The following is a 20,815-nucleotide window of genomic DNA, read 5'->3' on the forward strand; positions in this document are numbered from 1 at the left end:
AAGACAGCGAGTTGGAAAATCTGCACATTTTTAATCCAGAGAGGAGCGGAGCATGGGCATATGCTCTGCACTCGTGGGCAGCCCGATCTAGGAACGACCATTACACTGGGGGCCACCCTGAGCTCTACTCGTGCCTCCTGCGTGACATGCTGTGGGACCTTGGGTAACTTCATGCATCCTGTCGATCTTAATTTTTCTCATCAATACGATGCAATGGCTCCCGGTTCTTTCCAGCTCTGATGTTCCAGGATGCTGGAGGGAGCCCTGGACTTGGATCCCAAACCCCCCATCAACCGGCCCCTCCCATTTCCCTCCCAGAGCTCTGGCTGCTCCAGTAGAAATGCAACCAACCGCGCCGGACAGGAAATGTGAGAGTAGCTACACCGGTGGCAAAGTTGTCTGGGGAACAAAGCTTGGCTCTGACATGGAAGCCACGGGTGCGGCCACGTCTGCGGCCCCTGGACTGAAGCCAAGGTCACAGATCGCGACTGATTTACAGACCCAGCCACAGGCCGCTGAGTTTGAACTAGGAGGAGTCCAAGTTCGTACAAGGGCCTAACAAGAGAGAGCAGGGGCAGTGCCCCCCCCCCACCCCGACAGCGTGATTCTCTAGAGGGAAGACAAGCTCCTTCCACTCCTTGGAACATCATGGTCTTGCCTTTGTCTGAGTCCCTTTTCTAGGAAAATGTGATGACGTAATGGCATCTCCACGTTTCTCTGAGACTCCAGAGCAAGCTCTCCGAAGACCCCGTGGCTTCTTACTAACGTGTGACATCAAGTGCACTCAGATCTGGTGCGTCCGTCACGCAAGCTGTGTTCCTGGGTGCGGCGTGGCTTGAAGGCCGATCGGAAGGGAAGCCTAACGGACCACCCTCCTCTCTGAACCGGGGAGAAGGGACGAACAACAAAATAAGTTATTAAACCTTTAAACAGAGACTCTTTTCTCTTCCACCTCGTTTATAGAAACGCTTCCTAACTATTTAAAATTCTTCAGTCTTATCACGGTTCAGTGAAAGAAATAAAAATCTTGGAATGGGAGATGCAGAGTTATTGACGGTTGCTTCCAAGAGACACTTGGGTACAAGATCTCTCTCGATCCCGCCGGCAACCTCACGATGTAAACAGCATTGGCCACATTTCCAAATGAGGGAGTGGAAGCTCTTCTTCAAAGAGCTGCTTTTGAAGGGGGTTTTTCTGATTCTAAAACCCATATTCAACGTGACCACGGTTTCCCTGAGTCAGGAAGGCGCATCTCACCGCTCTCCGCACAGACATGGAAGAGAAGCTGCAACCGAGGATAAGCGCACCCACGGGGCACCAGACCGTCTCCAAACACGCGGCACACACGCAGCTTTTGGAAGCAAATCCAAACTGTAAAGTGCAGTGCCCACGCATGCCCTCGCAGCCGACGGGAAGGGGGAGCTGACGTCCCAGGCTCCAGCACATCACGCACACATCTTGGTATCCTGAGTCTCCCAAAAGGAGTTTGAAGAGCGAAGCTGTTAGACTGCCTGCATCCTAGAAAACGTCATAGTGAGCCTCGCACGCTGCCCGCTGTCGTTTCCGGTCAAAACAAACCCACTTGCTAGAAGGAGAGTGGGGCTCCCTTCGTCGAAGTACAAACGAGGCTTCTGACTCTATTACACGGTGTGATTATCCAGCAATTCAGAAAACTTACAATACAATGAGTTACAATGCCACGGATGCAGGAAAATAGCCCGTGTGCGCGGCAATGGAGGTAGCTGAGGTGCACAGATGGGGACGTCCCGTGTCTATCCGTGACCCACTCAAGAAAGTAAAATGCCTTCACGGTCTTCATCTCAGTCCCGCTGTGCAGTAAGGGGTAAGAAATTCTGGGCTCCAGGGGAAAGGCAAGAGAAAGCGCCAGCACTCTCCTTTCCAAGTCTACAGTCATCACAGCCGTTCCCATTGCTGATCAGGATCCAGGGTCATTTCCCAGAAGGGTGAGCCTCAGCCCTGCTGCTCTCTGCCTCCTTACTCACCGGCATCCCCCTTCCCTTCATCACTGGAATTAAACCTCCCTTGTGTTCCATTCCTCAGCGACGAGAGGGTTCTCAAATTACCATGTATTGGTCTCAGCCTCCAACTAAAAGAAACCATTACTTTCTCTCTGAGTTTCTAAAATCTCTAATTCAGCAAAGTCCCTGGTTAGCAGAGCAAGAAATAAAAGCTCACTGCCCATGGGTCTTCTGATGTAACTCAGGACCCTCCTCTAATGTGTGTCGTTCGAGTTCGAGACCAGCGCATTCCGCTGTGACGGAGGAACTTGACTGCGTGTGATTCCCTGTCTCTGGGTTTATGACATTCGGAAGGACAGCACCTAGCTTCCAAGGTAAAATCCCCTTGGCATCATATCTAAGTTTTTAAGAGCCCATCTCTTACTAGCAGGTCAACAGCTTCTAGATGACACACATTCCGTAAGCCCACGGAATCTCACCAGCATCCACTCATCATCTTACTTCTTTTGCTATAAGGAAAATCCCTTTATAAGGACCAAACATTTAGGAGTTGACAATAAGTATAATAAGGGAGACCCGTGACCGATGGGAAAGGCCACATTCCCTTCTCCTCGGTTCTTCAGAGAGAGCTACGACGCCAGAGCATCTAACTGATGCCAGCGTGTCACACGGGGTCCCCCGAGCTGGGCATTCCTCGGGGTCTGTGAGTAACCTCCCCAGAGTGCCGATGTTTGCCAGGTGGGGGTAGCCGTGCACGAGGGCCAGACGCTCTCTTTGTAAGAGAGGCCCTCCTGCAAGTGCTCTCGCCTTAGATCCTGCCACCGCAGGTGCACAAATATCATTTCCATCTGGGGACAGAGAGCTGTTGGACAAGCCCAAGCCACGCCCCATTACTGGGTTCTTGAAGAGTGCGTTAGGTCACCTGGTATTCATGGCTTAACCAAAGGGTCAGCTCCTGTATTTTCTAGAAGTGATATTTAACCATGTAAATACATACACACATACGTACCTACGCATATACACAGCCTGTGTCAGAAAAACATCCTTATCTCTAGAGCTATCTAGTTGATTTAATATAGAGAATGCGATTTCATGACATATTCCGAAATTACCAGAGCATTGAACAGCATGTACAATACGAACAACATGTTAATATATATTCAACACTCACAAACTCATCACCTGGCTGAAGGAATAAGGGCTCTGCTCAAATGGCCTTTCCCGCCTCCGCTTCACCATGGCAACGCCCCAAGGGAAACCACCAGCCTGATTTGGGTGTTCATGGATCCCATACATTTCTTTCTGTAGAACCACACCTGCTTTCTCACGCCGTCTGCAGCCGGGTACTCAGTAATACATGTAGTGAGTGGCTCAGTCCCTCTATTTTTTAGATAATATCTGATAACTTGTGGTCGGTCTTACCGGGTGGGGAAGGTTTTCCATGTGAAGTTACTCAAAGGTACTCCCGCAGCACAGACGAGCACTCACATTTCCTACCCAGATCTCCGACTCCCTTGATTCCGATCTGGAGTCAACGTCAGCATCACCGAGAACAGACTTCCCAAATGATCCTGATTAATATGTCGCTGGTAATCAGATAATGGATCACCAATTCCATGATGTCATTTATCGCTAAAGAACAAAAGCCACCACCCACGTCCCCTGTTCCTGGCAATTAGCCCTTCAGCAAATATTAGGAACCCAGCATGTGTTCAAAAGCACATGTTGCGCTTTCAGACTGGATATCAAAATCTGCAGTGCGAAAACAACACTCCCTATCGTGTTGACCCGACAACTGAGAACACGGAGTTGTTGAGGAGGTTCCACACAGGAAGCAGGATTTGAATTGAACTTGCAAAAGGTGTCGATTTGGGGGTAGATCCTGAAAAACAACCACATGTTTTCAAAAACCTCAACCTTTCCTCAATGTAGCAGCATCCTCGGGCCAGGTAAGTGGAAGAGGGGGGAAAAAAGGAAAAGAAAGAAAACAGCCCTAAAAATCACGAGCTCATGCTGGTTCACTCTAGCAAGTGCATTTGGGTATTTCAATTTGAAGAAAATGTTGCCTGGGCATTGAGCCCTTCATTCATTCTGTCTCTGCTGTATTACATCCTTTGTCTTGTGCCAACCACACACTTTATTTCTCCAAAGCTACAAGGCTTAATGGATCGTGCCTGACCCACACATCATCCTACATTTCTTTTATCTTAAGGTTCTCGAGCACTGTCCAAAAGATCCAAAGAACACCACCACGCGTTGGCAGGGTCCTCTCTGTCCTGTTTCCAATAATAAAATATACACCCACATATGTGCCCATACAAAAAATTTTAAAACTATTATATCTACAAGCTAAAATAAGGTCACAGTGTTTATTTTGACCAGAAAGGTCCCTTACCCCATTCTGTATTTGCAAATCTCAAACCCTTGCCACAGACCTCTGTCAGGAGACCTGGATGAAAACTAGCTGGGGGGGGGGGGGATTTTTAAAACTAGAGTTTTAGGTCAAACATGAAAAATAATCTTTATTTAGTGGATATGAGGTGACATTCAAAAATCTGGATTTAGAAGATGATAGTCTTTCCATGCATTACTTTCATGAGATGACTGTCCTCGGGTACTCAATCAGACACGAATCTAGGTGATTTTGTGGAAGTATTTTGTAGGTGTGATTAAATACTGTAATCACAATCACTGCAGGCCCCATCTGCCAGCAGCAGAGACCAACACTGAGCGGCTAACATGGCACCATTCCCTGGGTGATCAGCCAGCTACCCGGTGGAGGTTTGATTGCCCTGGACCCTTTCCACCCTGAAGAAGCAACATTTTGTTCTTATTAGAATAGCACTTACTCTAGATAGAGATTTGCCTTCCCTGCATGCAGTGCTTCTGCCAAAACTACCATCTATGGAGTTCCAGGATGCCTTGTCCACTCTCATGGTATTCCACACTGCATTACTTCCAGTCAAGGAACTCACGGCACAGAAAATAAAGGATGGTCACGGTCCCGTGCTCATCCATGGGTCTGACCATGGTCCCCACCCTCCTGAACAATGATGGCCTTCTGAAGACTCAGAGCACCAGCCGGGCGGCAATGGTTTGCAGGGTGGGGACAGGGTTTTCCAGAAGACTGTATACATCCTGAATCTTTGTCTAATGTATGGTGGGTGCAGTTTCTCCCATTGTCAGGATTCACCTGTCCTAGAATCGAGACCCAAAAATAAGAGTGGCCCCAAGAGTTCACCACAGTGATCCACCAGCAAAAATTTTGCTTCCCATCCTTGTGACCTTCAGGTCTGCTCATCTAGAGGTCTTAGTTCCAAATAAAAGGTGGCTCCCGTCAAGGGGAAAAGAAACAATGATTCCAATGAACTAAATGTTGAGATAGACACCCAGATACTTGGGGGTCCTCATCCCTCTGAATCAATGAGCAAAGAAGATTACTGTACTGCCTGGGGTCAATGACCTTGATTACCAAAGAGAAATGTGGTAGATACTCCAAGGAGAAGAAAACAAGAGGCCATCTGGAATACCAGGTAGCACTCCGTATACCACTTAGTACAATCCTGCCCTAAGATTAGAGTCAATGGAAGACTACAACCATTCAGCTCGGAGGGGACTGCTCATAGCCCAGATGCTGACAGTCCAGAAGACTTCACCAGGCACAGAACAAGGACCAACTGAAGTGTTTGCTGAGCGTGAAGGCAATATGGAATGGGTAGTGGAAGACGTAGTTGTTAGGACCAGCTACAGCCATGTACGCAGTTGCCGACACAAGGGCTATCATAGTTGTAAGAATTTTGTCCTTATTTTGTTAGGAGTATGTATTTGTCTTCACCAAATATTTTCTTGGTTTTCTTCCCTATCTTATTTTCTTATTATTTAACATAAGGTGTATGAATAGCAGTTAACTTTACATCACAACATTTATGTTATGGATATCAAGGGAGTAAAGTGGACTTCACCCAAGGACTCTGCATCCTTTTCTGGGGAAGGGGGGGCTTGTTTTAGTTGTACTGGGTCTTGTCAAGTAGAAGTAGTACAAGTGTGTGGTCATCTCTCTTTAGAGGCTAATTCTGGCTTCAAGAGTTGTGTTTGGTGCCAGGTTCACAAGGGGGTAGATTGGACTGTGAAGGTCTGCTTCAAGAGTTGTGTTTGGTGCCAGGTTCACAAGGGGGTAGATTGGACTGTGAAGGTCTGCTCATGCTGGGTTAGCTCCAGTCCTGTTCTCAACAGTATGCTAGTCCGTCCAGCTGTTCCTGTGAAGGTATTTTGCTCACATTGTTTTAGCTGGTATCATTCCTAACTACTTTCTTCTACTATGTGAAAACTTTTTTCTTTTTTTCAAAATATTTTTCAACCCTCAACCTCAAGTTTCACTACCTCAATAGCCCTACAGCTGGGGTAATTCCTGAGTTATCATCCTCGAATGATAGCAAAGAGGAAGAAAAAAAGACTTTCTCAGAACCATACAGACGCAGACGTAAAAACAATGAAATATACCCCTGTTCCCTCAGCACGTTTAGCCAAACTTGACGGAAACGCTGTGACTCTCCTTCCCTCAGGACCCTCCTCACGCCCGATAGTCTCACGACAGCGCGTACTTTCCTTGACATCAACGATCCTCCAGAAACATTTCTGTGTAATTAATAACCTTTAACACTCACTTCTGTTGGCTACAAAACCAAATGACTGTCATTCGTAACATTTAGTCTCATCAATTCTGACATTCTCTTGGGATTCGATTTCTGTAAGCGTCTGGTGACAAATGGCATTAGATAGAGAACGTTTATGTAACGAGGCAGCCGAGGCTGGGATCACGTTAAAACGGACGGTTCTGAAGGTAAGAGTTTGTAAAAATAGCCTACGGATCCAAGAAATTGCAGAATTAAAGAGTCAGGAGGAGGCAAGGGAGTGGAATGCAAGGTGGGAGATGTCTAGTAAAGGAGAGCCGCTCATTCTAATTTGGGGACAGGTATTGACACAGAAAATCAGGAGAGAGCAGCAAGTCGGAGTAAGCAGGCAACACTCCTATAAATATGGGGTCTGGCTGGGGAGCCGGGGTGGCTCAGTTGGTTGGACGACTGCCTTCGGCTCGGGTCATGATCCTGGAGTCCCGGGATCGAGTCCCACATCGGGCTCCCTGCTCAGTGGGGAATCTGCTTCTCCCTCTGACCTTCTCCTCGCTCATGTTCTCTATCACTGTCTCTCTCTCAAATAAATAAATAAAATCTTAAAAAAAAAATATGGGATCTGGTGGAGAACAAGAAGTGCAAAATTGAAGCTGGTGCTCTTCCTGCTGAAGAGACAGCCAAGTGACAGCTGGTCAACTCTATCCCTTGAGCCTGGGGACGTGAGGTGAGCAAGGAGTATACGTGTGGGGTACCGGGCACACGATGAGCGTCGGGCAACTAACTTATCTCCGCACTAAAATTCCCTAGACAGCTGGGCACACATATATGAGAGAATTATTTCCAGATACTAGACACTGACAGCACAGGAATAGGACTTTGGAAAGAAGGGAAAAAATATGCGCCTGCCCATCACCCTGGGTGACAGCCCGGAGTATTTCCTAGGTCGCAGCCTGCGAGGGGAGCTAGAGAGCGTCTGGGTAGCGGTGGGAACACCGTTTACAAATGGGAGATTTCAGAGGATTACGTGCACCCCACGAGTGTGTGGGAAAACTGGCTAGCCCACACCAACTCTTTAGTTCAGTTCGTAGTATTGTCGTAACGTTGCTTTTCCAGTTTTAATGAATATGTGTGGTTCTGTGAGATGTTGTCCCCTGGGAAGCGGGCAACGGGTCCGCAAGAACTCTCTGAGTAAAATGTCCAACTTCTGTGTGAGTGAAAAGTTACTGCCAAATATAATTTTTTTAAAAAATAGAGACCAAAGACTTTTTAGAAGAAGAAATATTAAGAGAATTCATTGCCATCAAACTTTTACTATAAGAAACACCAAAGGAACGTCATCTTCTGAGAGAAGAAAAATGGTACCTGATCGGAATTTTCCTATACAGAAATGGAAGACACCATTCACAATGGGAAATACATGGTTAAACATGAAATAATAGTTATAATCTCCATAAAGGTTGATTGCTTAAACCAAAAATAATAAAAATAAAAGTGAGTTTATATTAGATCTTTGTTAGTGCATTATATGCTTACACTGAGCACTTGGCTTAAAATAGCAGACGTTAGTTATCTCACAGTTACGGAAGGTCAGGAATTTGGGAGTGGCTCAGATGAGTGCTTCTGGCTCGGGATCTCTCATGAGGTTGTGGTCAGGCGTCGGGGAGGACGCCGTCATCTGGAGGCTTGATGGGCAGGAGGATGGGCTTCCAAGATGGCGCCCCCCCATGCCTGCTGTCAGTCACCTCGGGACTCAGTGGATGTTGGCAGGAGGCCTCAGTCTCTCTCTGGATGGGCAGCTTGAGGGTCCATCCCCTATGGCAGCTGGCTTCACTCCAAGTGCGTAACCCAAGAGAGAAATCAGGACAGAGGGTGCAATGACCTGGTCTCAGAAGACGCACATTGTCTGAGATCCTAATCCCTACAATAAAGTCACTCAGTCCAGGCCATGCTCAAGGGAGGTGGCTGACACCCATCTTCTGAGGGAGAACTTCAAACAGTTTGAGAATATGTTCTAGAACGATCATATGTTCAAGGAAAATGTCTAGCGGCAGCAGCACAGAAGACGGGGGTGGGAAAGGGAAGTTTGCAGTCCTGGAGCCATGGACTACGAGTGAGACGGATCACGTTACAGGAGGGCAGACGGCCGCAAGGGAAAACCGTGTGCTGTAAACCCTAGAGAAAGCGCTGAATGAAGAATATATTACTAATAAATCGTTAGCAGGGATAAAAATGGATCCAATAAAAATGCCCAAGTAATCAAATAGAAGGCAGCGGAAGGAGGAAAAGGGGAAAGAGCAGACAGGACGAACAGAAGAGACATCGCAAGATGGTACACTGAGACCCAGTCACGTCCGTGACTCTACATCGCGTGCACGACTGAACCCGCAAAATAAAGCCAAAGATGATCAGCTTGGATTTCAAACGTAAAACTAACCAGGCGCCAGCCACAAGAAACACACTTTACATTGCGGCTATATTAAAAACACAACACAAATAGAATAAAAGTAAATATCATAAGAAGACTAATCAAAATAGAGCTGGAATGAGTATGATCATGACTGACCAAATGGATTCCAGAACAAGGAATATTGACTGGGAAGAAGGAGATTTCACAATAAAACAGTTAATTCACTCTTGAAAAAATCCTAAATAGGTAGGCATCCAATATGAACCTACAAACAGATTTAAAATATAGCATGCCAATGTGGATAGAACAACAAAACAATAGAAATGAACACGGCCAAAATTATCATCGGAGGTCCGAGCGCTCCGTCGAGGAATTGTTAGAACAGGAAGCCAGAGAAAATAACCAGGAAGGTTAGAGAAGGCTTGAAAGACACCATCCCAAAGCTGACCCGTGGACACTTAGGGAACATCCCATCCAGTGACCGCAGAATAAACATTTGTTTTCAAGTGCAGACTTGAAAACTACACTCATACATTTCAGGGCAGGAACTTGCAAGCCACTGGCCAAATCTAGTCCAGGGCCGCTCTTTGGAGATGAGGTCTCATTGGGACACAGACACACTTGTTTATGTATTACCGAAGCTGCTGTCACACTGTGGGGGCAGAGTTGTATGTATGGTGGCAACAGCGATATATATGGACCCATAAAGTCTAAACTCTTAACCATCTTGTCCTCTACCGAAAAGGTTTCCTGACCCCTATTTAGGAAGATTAAGATCATAAAGATCGTGTTATCTGATAACAGAAGTAATCTATATGCCAGTAACAGATTCCTAGAAAATTCTCAAGTATTGTAAAGTTAAAGAACACATTTCTACGTAAGCCATAGGTCAAAAAAGAAATCACACATCAAAGTAGGAACTATTTTAAACTGAATGAAAATGAAAACAGTACATAAACATGTGTAGAATACAGTTAAAACAGGACTTAGGGTTAACTTACGGCATTACAGCTTATGTTAGAAAAGTAGAAATGATCTCAAATCACTGATTCTACATTAAGAAACTAAAAGAAGACAAAACAAATCCAAAGCAAGCACTGTCTAACTGGTACCCTAAGTACCATGAGGGTCACTCCCCATGTGCAGCCACGGCGGGCACTGACCGGGTATCTCGCCTGAGGAAGTGAACTTCAGCAGCGGACAGCCCTGCCCTGGGGGCCGTGCTCTCCTCTGGTCCCGCCTCCGTCCCTCCCCCTGGTCCTCCTGCTCTCGAACCCTGACAACCAGTGAGCATCACTGCCAGCCTGGACGGTCTTCCCGGAAGCTCTCCTCTCCGACATGAGGACGGTGGCCGTACACAGAAGCTGGCTAAGATTGAGGACACCGGAGAGCTGGTCTCCGTTTTGCTGTTTCTCATAAAAATCATGTAAAAATTCTGCCTCTGTTTCCACATTTGTCCGTCAGGGTGGAGTGGGGAATACCATCTATTTCGTGAAGATAAACTGATCAGAAAAGCCTCCCGTTTTCTGGGAAGAGGCGCGGGCAGCAGCCCCCCAGCCCCCAGCTGCAGCCCTCTCCCTTCTGGACGACTTCCAGGACAAGCCACAAGGGCGTCTCTGGTTTCCTCAGGTATCCGTATCTGAGGCTCCGCTATTTTCACCCCGGCCACCGCGGTCCGGGAGTCCCATCGACCGGAGCCACTGCTGGACGGCCCTTGTGGTGGGGGCCACGCTCCCACCGTCTGTGCCCTTGGCTCCTTTTCCACGAACAGCCCCGGGCAGATCCCTGACTCCCCTGCAGAGAACCAGAGCGTGCCCGACTGCTCCTAGATCCCAGCCATCGCACAGAAGAAAGGTGTCCCTTGGTCTCTGTGGCCACACCCAGCTTCCCAGCTTGTCTGCCGTGAGTCGCCAGGCCGCCCCACGTCACTCATCAGTGGTTCCAAAACCAAAGTGGCGAGGCCTGGGGTGGGGGGCGGCAGCCGGCAAAAGACAGCCTCCCTCCTGCCCTTGCCCAGGGAAGCCCTGACCCGGCCATGGCTCAGGGTCCCCCGAGGGCTCGGAACACAGCCGGGGCTCGAAATCAGCCAGGCTGGAATTCAAATCCTCGTTCGGACACTTGCTAACCAAGAGACTTGGGCCAAGTTACTCACGAGCCTCGATTTTCTCCTCTGCCAGAGGGGACGCATAATACAATTCGCAGCGTATTAGGTAAGAGTTTAAGCCCACACCAATTTTCTAGGATAATTTCTGAGACCCAAGTAGATGCCCCTCAACTCCCTATGGTCTTCTGTCACGCAGGGGCTGGATGTCTGAGGCCAGCCCACGCCCACCCCACAGAGCCACGGGGATGACGAACGGTAAATGGCAAAGCTCTCAAGCACCCCTCATGGACGCATGGGTATAGCCCAAGGCTTCTCGAGATGCGACCAATCTCTTTTAAGCCAACGTGGAATCCAAGGACTGGGTAAAACTAGTGCGTCTAACTTTGAAGCATGATGCTCCCTGCAGACAGCCCTCCTGTCCTGCGTCCAACCGGCCCACATCCTCTTCACCTTCTTCCCTAAGTCACCTCCCCTGCGAGGCGAACCGCTCAGAGTCGATTCTGAATTCAGGGTGGGTGCCCAGCCCCCCGCCGCCCGTCACGCCTCCCTTCCCTTCCTTAGTTTCGGGGACAGGAGAGACCAGGTAAGACAATGACCCAGAAGAAGGGTAAAGGCTGCTGTGCAATCACTCTCGTGCTTTCAAATATTTTTCATAAACTCTATTCTCACCCTCGAAAAACTAGGAGATGCCCCAGAACTTCCTTTGAAATGCGAGCAGGAGCCCACCCTCCTGGCTGGAGTCAGGGGCCACAGGCATTTAAATCTGAGGATTAACTCAACCCTGCCTTTTAAAAGGCAAAGCATGACCAGGAGAAAAGGTCCAGATTTCTCTTTTCTAAATTATATACTTAGAATTGTAGATAACCTAAATTGTACCCTGATGTGTTTTTTAATCAGAAAAGTGAAAACCACTTTCTTCAGATGATTCTTTTCTTAATAAGAGGCTTCTGCACGGGCAGGTAGAGGACAATCTCCGCTCCTGTTCAGTAAGTAGAAAGCAGAGTAAACCTCATTCTCCAGGGGGAAAATAGAAGCTTTGGGAAATCGCCTTACTCGCAGACTGTGAGTTCGGGCGACACAGCAGTGACCTCCTTCTCTTTCCTGGCGCTGCCCTCGCCACCCCCACCCCCGCTCCAATGTCACCAGGACCCCCCACTCCCCCAGTACTCCACACTCACGCACGCCGCTTCTCCAGCTGCAGAAGGCGAAGGGCATCACAAGCAGAAGACGCGTACAGCTTCTCATGCTCGCTCCTACTCGTCCTCCCAGAGAATGCTGGAGCACCTGGGGGGCCAGCAGCAAAGGAGGGGGTTACCATTCCCAGACCCAGAGGACCAAGAAGAAACTGCATCCTGGGAGAGCAGGGGACTGGGCCACCTAACAGAGCAGAACTTGGGGGAGAGCTCAAGGGAAGAGCCACGATCGGAGCCAGAGTCAAAAGCCGGGGGAAGAGCAAACAGACCCCCGTGTCCCCTCTCTCCCGGCCATGACTTTGTCTGAACCGAGTGGTACTTCAAGGCAAGCCGGCACACCCAGGAGAACACCAAGACGGTCCAGAACGGAGAAGCTGGCAGGCGTGAAGGCTGATCACAAATGGATATATTTCTAGAAGGTATATTTGATAGGAAAGCCTGCTAATTTGCCTTCTGTTCTATCTCTTCATCTGTCACACTCACCAGAAACCTAAATTCAGACTCAAGGAATAAGCCAAACGCACCCACGTTTGCCTAATTAGAGGAAATGCCTGGACCAAGAAAATAGAGCGAGTCATCGACTTTTGGGGCGGGAGCTATGAGACACGAGAGGAGGAGAAAGGGTGTGACACCACAGTCTCCTGTCCGACCCTCTTAGCAGCAATTTGCTTGGCAAAGCCCTGAGTTAGCACCAGATCTGTGTCGTAACACCCTCCAATCAAAATGAAACAAAAATCAAAAATAAGCTGTACTGGCTTAGAGCTATTTAAATGAAGCAGTTTGTTTTTTTCTAAACCATGTTTACAAAAATGCAGCAGTGGGGCTGGCTCCCCCAGGGAGGAATGTCATCCCAGAAGGCTTAACCTGAACCCCTGTTCTAGACAGGAGCGGCGTGACCCCGGGCCACACGTGTTCCCAGGCCACGGGAAATGGGCTGCATCTCACGCCAGATCTCAGCCGGGTCTCCTGCCAGCCTCCACGGCTCGCTGCCGGCGGGGTTCCCTGGCCACCTTCCCCCGGAGAGCGAGCCCCACTAGAGCAAATCGTGTCTCTTCCCTCCCTGTACCGCTCACCTAGAGCAGCACGTGGAAGGAGTGCGGAAGTCATCGGCGAACAGACATGAACGCAAGGTCAGTGAGACCTCCAGGTCTAAACAAGACACCGTGGGTCGCCTGTGTTATAACAGATGCGGGGCTCATTCCCCAGACCCCCACCCCCCCGCGCTGACGTCCCTGATTCCCACCCTTGGGTTCACGTGACCAGGAGCCGCTGTCCTCTGCGCCCAAGTTCAACCTTCGCTCCTCCTCAGACCCGAGAAGGGCCTGGAGAATGGACGCGATCAGGCAGCCCCAGCTGTCTCGGGACGGGTCAGACGCCAGCTCTCTACCTCTCCACAAGCCCGGACGCCAATTTCACCAAGATGACATTGCGACCATCTCGGAAGAGGAGACACTTACTCAACAATCACTGAGCCCCGCTCCGGTAAAGCTCTGTGTCCCCGGGGGACCGGCCGCCGGCCTGGCTGGAGGGAAAAGGCAAGTACAAAAGTGATCCTGACACCACAGGGTCGCGAGACTAATGAGGACCGCAGTCGATGAGCACACGGATTTCCGATCCCACACACCGCACACGGAGGTCCAGAGTCATAACAGAAGCGGGGCCCAGAGGTCCAGAGTTCGACCCTCTCCCTTCGGATCGGCCTGGTACGTTTCGCGTCAGTACATCTACAAAGACAATAAGGAGACACACCAGTATGTTCCTTTGCAGATGTAATTATGTCAGCTTCTGGCAAACAAACTCTGAGCTAATGCAAAACTTGTTTTCAAAATGGTTTTTTCTCTTTCTGCCCAGAGCAGGCTTACAAATAAATACAGAGTGTGCCAGGAAGTTGCTCAATTATTCATGTACTAAACTTTTTAAATGTAGCTGGGAAAGACAATCTTCTCGAATTTATCTACTTGCCCGAAAGCAACGTGTTACTCATTGGCGGAGAGATGCCTCTGGATTGATCTTACTTACCTGTCAGTAGTGTCTCCAGGTGAAGTATGTGGAAATGCATTTTAAAACACTTAATTCCACTCCAGTTAGTGTCTGTCTTTCCCAAGCCCAAATTCAAAGGATTCTGCCCCATCAGCTCTGGGAGCCAGGGTCAGAGAGACACATCATCAGCACCCGGGAGCTGACACCCATCCAGCGTTCCCTCCACAAGTCACGGGATACGAGGAACAATGAAGAAAGGGCACTGCGGTCAAAGACGAAAGATCCTATTTCTTGCCAAGTACCACCACGTGTCGGCTACATGACCTTGGCAAGCATTTAACCCCTCTGGGGCGCAATTTTCTCTCGTGTTACCACCAAGGCCTTAGGAAAGCGGTGTCTGCTCTGCCTGCCTCACGAGACTGAGACGGCACGTATTAAAACGTTACATGCGTTGAAGAGACGATTTTGTGGATGTTTGTGCTTCTGAAAATATCTACATTCCCTAAAGTAGTATTTCTGTGCCTCTGCCGGAGAGCAAAACAAAACCACCCCTGGCTGAGATCGTCTTCATGGTCTCCAGTCTCGTTCCCAGCGGCAGACCCCAGGGGCCCGTCCTCCAGCGGGTGATTTCACAAACATTTACTTGAACGCTCTGTGTGGCCAACGCGTGAAGGGCACCAGGCGTCCGGAGCTATTTCCTGCTTGGTGAGCGGACAGAATGGTCGGTGCGGGAAACGAAAGAAGAGAAGCTGGGTGGACGGCAGGTTAGCTATTCCGAGATTTCAGACCGAAAAACAAGAGGCTATGACATCACTAAAGCAGGGGAATGGACAGTGGAAAGCACCGTGGAGATGAGAGGGCCAGTGGCGTCGGGCGGTGTCTCTGGCGTGGATGGGACGGTCAGCTCGACGGCGGCCGGTGGCGGGGATGTAAGGGAAGGAGCGGACTGAGATGAGCGGAAGGTACAGACCCAAGGTCTCAGCGGAGGTGGTGGAGTGTGCAGAGGTTGGCATGGCGTGCGCTCCCAGAGGACACGGCCCCACAGACCCAAACGAGGCCAGCAGTTGGTAGAGGAGATCGAACGAGAGCTAAGCCACAAGAATCCTTCCATCTAGAATTCCAGTCCCCTGAGGGCTGTCAGGGAGGTTCAATCCAACCAGTCCGGCCTTTCGAGGGGCTGGCCGGCAGGTCCCCAGTCTGAGCACATGGGCAGCTGTCCAGGGTGCGGCTTCGGCGGCACGTTGGCCACTTTGCACCCAGCCTGGAGGCTCAGCGAGCAGATCTCTGTGCGCCGTCCCGCTTCCTCCACCCAACAAGGTCGGACATCGCAGAAGAGGAGGGGCGCTGGGTGGCTCAGGCGGCTGACCGTCCGATTCTGGACTTTGGCTTAGGCCCTGATCTCACGCTCCACGCCTGACTCTCTCTCCCCCTCTCCCCTTCCCCCACCTCCGTGGGCGCCCTGTCTCTGAATCAATAATACATAAGAGAAGGTCATGGCCATCTTTTCCTTGCAAACATGTGCATCTCCAAGCAGGGCCGGCATGCCGGAGACCCGGATCTCAGGTCCGTGGGCAGTGTCAAGGCTCCGTCCAGGCCGCGCAGCTGAAGTCGCCCGTGGGCCTCCAGAGGCAGCATGCGGGCAAGCGTCCGAGGCCCTGCTCCCCCATTCGATGCACAGGCTGGTGGCCGAGGGAAAGACCGCCCGGAACATCGCAGGACACGGGAACGCGTCGGCGCTGCGAGCAGCCTGGCTCTTCACGTCAGGAGGCCTGAAGAAACCCTTGATTTCCTGCGTCCTCCCGGTCCCCACACTCCACACAAGCGCTTGCCACCCGTTCCGGCTCCCCTCTCCCTTCTCCCCTCGGTCACCCTCCATCACCTGGTCACCCTCCATCACCTGGAAGAGTCTGGAATCCGCTCTTCCCAGGTGGGCCTCCATCCCTGAGTCTGAGAAGAGGCAACACTGCCTCCTGGTGGCCAATTCTAGGCTCTGCAGAGGGGCAAGCCAGTCGGTGCCACCTTCTCCACACGCAGTGGGAGAGGAAGACGCAGCTTCAGGCCAGTAAGGACGGAGGGGGAGGACGACGTGTGAGCGCACCTGGGACGTCTGCAGAGGTTGCCCCGCGCCCGTTCTGATGCTCAGCTGCCCTTGCGGAGGCTGTGGTGCCCACCCCCCAGCCGGGGTCTCCTCTCCGCGGGACAGAAACCTCTCCGGGAGGACCGAGAGCCGTCCCTGCTGGCTTGCTACTGAAGCCGTAACGCATGCGGTTCCCACCGGCAGAACTCGGTCTTGTGTACACCTGTTTATCTATCTACCTGTTAGTATAAACAAGAGGTAAATGACATTAACGTCGATCTCTCCGGGCAACTCTCAAAAGTGGTTAAAGGTCATCCAGCTTCTGAACCCAACAGCACTTCCCACGGCCCGTTTTACCTCCTCCAAAATGCTCCGCCACCCTTCCCCTCGGTCCGGCAGCTTCATCCCCCGCACGTTCTCAGATGAACATAATGACCTCCCCTCCCGCGCGACCCATTGCAGCCCGTCTGGGTCTGTACTCTCCCATCCTTCCCGCCTCTCGCTTCTTCCTTTTGGACAAAGCCCCGTGGCCTAGGACTTTTCCTCCTCCTTCGGCGCCAGTCCTAGGCGCCTGTCTCCTCCTTTGCCTCTGCTCACGACCGGCTGAAGGCCCCACCGGCCTGGCAGACACTCTCGGCGGTGTGGAGAAGGGCATGAGACCATCTGAAATGTCAGGGCCCTGGGATGGGCCAGCGGGAGGCAAGCCCGGGAATGCTCTCCAGGAGGTTCTCGAAGCCTACCCCCTCCCCCGCTCCAGTGTGCCATGTGCCCTCGCTGGGGCCTCTCCTGGCCTCCTGCACGTGTGTGGCCACAAGAATATGCAGGAAGCGATCTCTAAACCTCATGACTGAAACCTGAAAGCATATCACAAGGATGGATACTTACTGGCCAAAAGGAAGACAGAGAAGCCCCTGAAGGTATTTGCTTCCGCTCTGGGCCGAGGCTAATTATCAGGTAAGCTAATGAATGTGCCCCCAGGAGGGTTTGTGGATGTCGAGCAACACATGTCCTCAGCTTGACACTCTGTCACAGGGAATCCAGAGAACAGTGGACACCCCCCCCCCAGAGTGTAAGGATGCCTCATCACTAGCAGAACCCCCACGCAGATTCCCTGACCTGTGGAATGAGGGCTCTTAGAGTAGGGAAAGCCAACAGAAAGCTCTGGGAACTGCCTTTCCTTTACCAAAATTGTAAACCCAAACCGATACCACATGCCTTAGGCATCAGTGCTTCTGCCTTTCCTGTCCGAATGCTGAGAACTCCAGCTGACACAGAGGGAAGGACGCTGGTCACCGCACCTTAATCAGGGGCGCTGTCCACCCTCGCGGTGGTTCTGAACGGGCACCTTCACTGAAGCGAGCCAGCATTGCCCCAGCACCCAGGGCGTGGACCTGGCACGTAACTTCCCCGTTTCTCTTAGTCAGGAGGCTCAGAAACCCGGCGGTTCTCATGGATTGAGCGTCAGCCCACTGTCACGCTCCTACCTCATGGCTGTGCCAGCTCTCCTGCTTTCTCAGAAGGTCGACCAGAGGGAACCTGAATGTCTTCATATCTCAAATATCGCGTTACCTTGAGGACACTGTACTCACGGGATCTGACGAGAGGAAGACGCAGGCATGAGAAAAGGTGAGGGAGAAACCTCTCCAAAGCTTGAAGACCTACCACATCCACAGTGTCCTACCACATGGACAGTGTTTCTAGAGGCAACAGCTGAGAAGGTCAGGAGGGCCTCTAAAGTGGGAGAGATACTGTTACACTTTGTAGCAGCCATTTCCAAGTCATAGACACAACTCTCCATGGACTTTTTACATCTTGGAGGCTGCAAATCGGATATATAGTCTGCTCCTAAATACAGTTACTGAATAACCTTGAAGATAGCTGGTTTCAGGGCAGAGAGGTTTTTTTTTTTATTAACGTACAACGTATTATTTGTTTCAGGGGTACAGGTCTGTGAATCATCAGCCTTACACTATTCATGGCACTCACCATAGCACATGCCCTCCCCGATGTCCCTCCCCCACCCACCCTACCCCCTCTCTACCCTCCCTCCCCTCCAGCAACCCTCAGTTTGTCTCCTGAAACTAGGAGTCTCTTATGGTTTGTCTCCCTCTCAGGTTTTGTCTTGTTTCATTTTTTCCCTCCCTTCCCCTATAATCCTCTGTCTCGTTTCTCAAATTCCTCATATCAGTGATATCATATGATAACTGTCTTTCTCTGATTGACTTATTTCAGTTAGCATAAGAGCCTCTAGTTCCATCCATGTTACTGCAAATGGCAAGATTTCATTTCATTTCTTTTGATGGTTGCATAGTATTCCATTGTAAATATATACACCCCACATCATCTTTATCCATTCATCTGTTGATGGACATCTAGGTTCCTTCCATAGTTGGGCTATTGTGGACATTGCTGCTACAAACATTGGGATGCAGGTGCCCCTTCGGATCACTATGTTTGTATCTTTGGGATAAATACCCAGTAGTGCAATTGCTGGGTCATAGGGCAGTTCTATTTTCAACTTTTTGAGGAATCTCCGTGCTATTTTCCAGACTGGCTGCACCAGCTTGCATCCCCACCAACAGTGTAGGAGGGTTCCCCTTTCAGGGCAGAAAGTTTTAAAAAGCAAAAAGGTCTACCGCCTAGACCTCTGTGTCAGGTCAAGGCAGTAGTTCTAGCCGTTTTGTCCTGGAGGGTTGTGCATCGATGCATGCAGTGCTATTTCCTGTGGGATATAGACAGATGATGCATTTCATAGAGATTCTGACAAATCCCAGTGCAAGATCACTGCATGGTCCCCTGGGCCTGGAAAGGAGCCTTGTCCTCTTCTGCCAACAACCATCTCAATTTGGTAAGCTGTTCCTGGCCTCCTATTGACCTTGGTAGAAACCTCATTTAACCATAAGACACCAATTAATTGTGCCACCTGAACTGTCCACCAAACTGTGTTTTTTCTGGTCAACCAAGTCATGAGATTGGAGATTAACTGTAATATTCAATTATCCATGGAAATGGTATGTATCAGAACAGGTGTGAGCTAGGTGTGTAGCTAGGTGCTAGTGGTTCGTTCACTCACCTGGCAATTGTGCCTATTGTTGTGTGTACTGCTTTGCCCTCAACAAATACCTGTGGCCTCATGGGGGTTCCCGATGAAAAGCTAACAAAAAGGGTAACCTTGGTTTACAGATGGGTTTGCAAAATATACACAGAACCAGCCAAATGTACAACAGCCCCGAAGAGGAAAGGCTATAAAACCCAACAGCAAAGGGAAATCCTCCCAGTGGGCAGAATCCAGGAAGTCAATTTGCGTTTTGAAAGCATTTAGGAAGAAAGATCAAGAGCAGAAAAGAAATAGAATAAAAATTTCTTACTAGGTACCAAGACATTATAAAACAGTAGTAATTAAAACACTATCAATGCCAACATAGCTAATGGAAAAGAATAAAGAGTATACAGAATTGCCTGCTAATAGATAGAACATTGATGAATGACATTACAAACCAAAGAAATACTAAAGCTTTTCAATACACAGTGCTGGGAATATTGATTATGCATATGTAAAAAGGCTAATATCCACATCGCACCATCACTGAAAATAATTGTGTAATGAGTTAACTACCGTATATAAACAACAAACCCTGAAATCTTACCCCAAAATGGAAGACGATGCCTTGGGGTACCCAAGGAAGTATTAACAAGGCACGAAAATCACAACCAGTAGAGAGAAAGATGGGTATGTCTGCAGAACTGTGCATTACGTAACTGTAGAAATGCATTTGTTCATTCAACAACTGAGCGCCTCCTACAATTCGTTCATAACCCTTGGCAGACGGCACAGCGGACTACACCCCACAGCCTCGGCCCGTACTGTGTACTGCCCAATAAACAAGAAAGCTTAACAATGCACACTAGCTAGCACAATGAAAACATTACTTTTAATATCATCAACTCCATCATAAAGGATCTTTACTTCCAGACAAATTATTAATCAACGTATCAATGCAGTTGTGGTGACAGACGGCAGACCAGGAGGTAACGGTTTCCCCGAAGGCATCTGCCCGGCTTGCTTAGTCATTCAGGAAGTATGTCTTGAGTGCCAGACACTATAATAAGCCTGGGATACAAGATGAATAAGAAGTAATTTCTCCTCTACCCATGAGCAGGAAAACACTGAGACCAGTGATGGATGGAGTCTGAGGGAGAAAGCAAAAAACGCAGTGCCGGGCAGCAGACATCACAATCGGGGGAAGCTGCCGTTTCCATGGGGATATACCAAAGCATCTCTCCCACATCCCTCAGTGAAGGCAAAGAAAATATTTTAATTCAGGTAATTGGGTGAATCTTAAGTAAGTCAGAATTCTAAGTGCATGCATTGCTATAAAATTATGATCATGTGTTACAGGCTGTTGTTCCCATTACCAGCCAATGATGTTCGGAGGCTCAGAAC

The 20,815-nt window shown here is 49.6% G+C and overlaps 1 protein-coding gene across 6 annotated transcripts in view; it reads right to left on the reverse strand.

The window, feature by feature from the left end:
- The window catches only part of LOC309845441 (uncharacterized protein), a 304,001-nt gene that overhangs the window by 55,466 nt on the left and 227,720 nt on the right, over window positions 1–20,815 (reverse strand). The window contains exon 4 of one of the 6 annotated variants that reach the window (XR_014301298.1): window positions 13,782–14,038. The exons of the other annotated variants lie outside the window; for them this stretch is intronic. The gene's annotated coding sequence lies outside the window, so the exon portion shown is untranslated. Of the gene's footprint in view, window positions 1–13,781; window positions 14,039–20,815 lie in introns of those variants that run through there. 6 annotated transcript variants of the gene reach the window in all.

The sequence above is a fragment of the Mustela nivalis genome, assembly GCF_964662115.1.
Source record: "Mustela nivalis genome assembly, chromosome: 12".
Taxonomy (NCBI): domain Eukaryota; kingdom Metazoa; phylum Chordata; class Mammalia; order Carnivora; family Mustelidae; genus Mustela; species Mustela nivalis.